The sequence below is a fragment of the Tamandua tetradactyla genome, chromosome 8 (genome assembly GCF_023851605.1).
Source record: "Tamandua tetradactyla isolate mTamTet1 chromosome 8, mTamTet1.pri, whole genome shotgun sequence".
Classification (NCBI taxonomy): domain Eukaryota; kingdom Metazoa; phylum Chordata; class Mammalia; order Pilosa; family Myrmecophagidae; genus Tamandua; species Tamandua tetradactyla.
In genome coordinates, this window is record NC_135334.1 from 16549430 (window position 1) to 16552708 (window position 3279).

A 3279-nucleotide genomic window follows, 5' to 3' on the forward strand; every position below is an offset into this window, starting at 1 on the left:
GATACCAAGTCTTATAAGACAGACAGACATTTCAGATGATGGCCTCTTTCCCTATTATGTCCCCCACTCTTTCAGCAATATTCCTTTCCCTTCTTCTTTGTGGAACTGCCTATCTCCAGTCTACTGTACCCTGTGTTCTGGTCCTAAGGGTAGGCATGTGACTCAGTCAAGGAAGTGAGATTTGAATCTTGATTGGGGGAGGGGAGAGCACAGACACAGAAGGCAGTTGAGGCTGAGTCATTTGAGCGCCCTGCTCTGGGGCTGCCCCATACCTTAGGGCTGAGGTCCCTGGAGCTGTCAGCTCCCATCCTTCCTGGGCTCAGTGTTTCATCGGTTTCTCTTATTCATTGAGCTCCCCAATTACTATTGTTCGTGATAGATCAACCCTAACTGGTACAGTATAGTAAAATAACACAATTTATTTGTTTATTAAGGCAACACATTCACATGAAAAATTGATACATATAAAAACGCACAAGAAATATGTATGATATGTGTGTAAAATGAATTTTTTTGCAAATGACTATTCCATTGAAGTATATTTTCATAAGGGAAATTATAAAAGATTTCACCTTTAATCAGGTTATCTCTCTGTCTCTTTCTCTCTCTCTCTCTCACACACACACACACACACACACACACACACACACACACACACACACACACACACACACTTACCTAAGGTCCAATTATACCAAGTTAATTGTTCCCCTGCTCAATGAGATTCCCAAATAGGGGGAATAATACCCAAAGGAAGACCAAGGTTATTTATAATCTCCTATTTAGGGATTGTGGTGATTCTGGAGTCAGAGAGGAAATTACTGTAAGGGAGCTGAAGCACATTTAGATTAGTTACACTCTATTCAAAAGTTATTGAAAAAGAAGAATTCAGGACACTTCCGTGCAGTCTGCAGATTGTTGGGGATCTAGGTGGAGAAGAGTTCCTTCCTTCTGTCAGGGAAGAAAAGCAAAGCAACATTTAACAGCACTAGCCAATTATGTTTCCTGTGTGACATGTAAGTGTCTAACTTTTGTCCTTTAATTTTCAATTTTGCTCTTAATTCTCTCCTTTCCCTGACAATAGCAAGAAGGAACAACATTGATATAGATTAGATATAGATAAGTCATTAGGCAGTAGGATTCCAGGTTTACCTGTAATTTAAGGATCTCATGTTGGAAAAGTTAAAACAATTTTTAAAAAGATAGCAGGCCATTTCAAAATATAGGAATTGAGAGGAGTCTCTTCAATCCCTACACTCGTATATTCTGCTTCCATAAAATTAGGGCACTGTTTGACTTAAATGGAGGCTATGAGTTACTCATGTGCACCAGATTCGAATGACTTGGGAACATACCACCCTGTTAATGCAATTTTTTTTTTCATTCAGAGCTATCTAAGATGCCTCTTTTGGCTGGTTTCTCATTGTTAACATCTAAGAAGAGATGCAGGAAAGGAATTGTATAATTTGTATTTGTGACTTACATGATCATAAATGTATTTTTGAGTGTTAATGTAACCAAACTGTCTTAAGAATTTGGAATGAGACCTCACTGTATACATAAGTAATTACATTTGTCCATTTGGAACCACAAAGTGGCGTTTGGAATAATGCCATTTAATAGCACATATGAAGAATGGAAGGTAAGAGATCAAGAACGAATATTCATACATTTGAAATACTTCGGCAACGTAAGCCTTCTTGGAGAGAATGTTAATGAGTGACAGCTGCAATTAGAGAACACACTGCAGAGGGAAGTCCAGGATGGGAGACCTGAAGCTAAGACATTTCCATCAGTAAGCACTACTCTGACTCAGATTTTTGTATTTATATTTGAATATCTAGATCATGTGCTGCTATTCTGTTTCACTGATGTAAACACAGACAATTTAAATACGTGCTAAATTTAATCACACATTTCTTTTCACAGACAACCGAGAGTTGGTGCTTCCACAAAAAATGAGGAGCCGCACAATGGTGACTGAATTCATCCTGCTGGGAATCCCTGAGACAGAGGGACTAGAGACAGCCCTTTTTTCCCTGTTTTCCTCATTTTATTTGTGTACGCTCTTGGGAAATGCACTCATCCTTACAGCTATCATCTCTTCCTCTCGCCTTCATACGCCTATGTATTTTTTCTTGGGAAACCTCTCCGTGTTTGACCTGGGTTTCTCTACAACAACTGCTCCCAAGATGCTCTTATACCTTTCAGGACAGAGTCGAGTTATCTCTTTTCAGGGATGTGTGGCCCAGCTCGTCTTCTACCATTTCCTGGGCTGCACAGAGTGTTTCCTGTACACAGTGATGGCCTATGACCGCTTTGTGGCCATATGTTATCCTTTGCGATACGTGGTCATCATGAATCACAGAGTCTGCTCCACCCTGGCCACTGGGTCCTGGATGGGTGGCTGCATCCACGCTATTATCCTTGCCTCCCTCACCTTCCAGTTACCCTACTGTGGCTCTAACAAGGTGGGCTATTACTTCTGTGACATACCTGCAGTCTTACCTCTAGCTTGTGAAGACACAGCTCTAGCCCAGAGAGTAGGTTTTACAAACGTTGGCCTTTTGTCTCTCATTTGCTTTTCCCTCATCCTTGTTTCCTACACTCGCATTGGGATCGCTATATCAAAAATTCAATCAGCAGCGGGCAGGCAACGGGCATTCTCTACCTGCAGTGCCCACATCACTGCCATCCTTTGTGCTTATGGACCAATAATCGTCATCTATCTACAGCCTAACCCCAGTGCCTTGCTTGGTGCTATAATTCAGATATTGAATAAGCTTGTCACCCCCCTGTTGAACTCCCTAATCTATAGCCTGAGGAACAGGGATGTAAAATCAGCCTTGAAGAATGTGTTTTCCAAGAGAGGGGTCTCCCTGGAGAATAAATGAAAAAGTTTAAGCTTTGATGGGCAAAAGTTGTTTCTCTAGCTCTTAGGACAAATCTCATCTGCAGATTTCAAGGCATGCTGAAATGAAATGTACTCTGAATCAGACTACCGCTTAAACTTGCTAAGTTTTAAAATACATTCCTGTTTTTATATTTCCCTATATTTTATAAACAAATAAATTCATAAAGCAGTTTTGGAAGCATTGAATTGATTCTTGCGTATGGATTCTCTCCCAGCACCATATCCTCCAAACATATTCCTTAGATTTTTAAATACTTGAAAAATTAGGAGAGTGCATTTGCTTTCTCAGAGTCTCAGTTAAAGTGTATTCATGTATATCTGGAAGGAAGAGTGAATGGAAAGAAAAAATTCATTTAAGCTTAGCT

At 40.2% G+C, this 3279-nt stretch overlaps 1 pseudogene; it reads left to right on the forward strand.

Annotated features, from left to right (window-relative positions):
- The first annotated feature begins 1958 nt into the window (after positions 1-1958).
- On the forward strand, positions 1959-2894 carry LOC143643261 (putative olfactory receptor 10D4 pseudogene; annotated as a pseudogene).
- Positions 2895-3279: the final 385 nt, after the last annotated feature.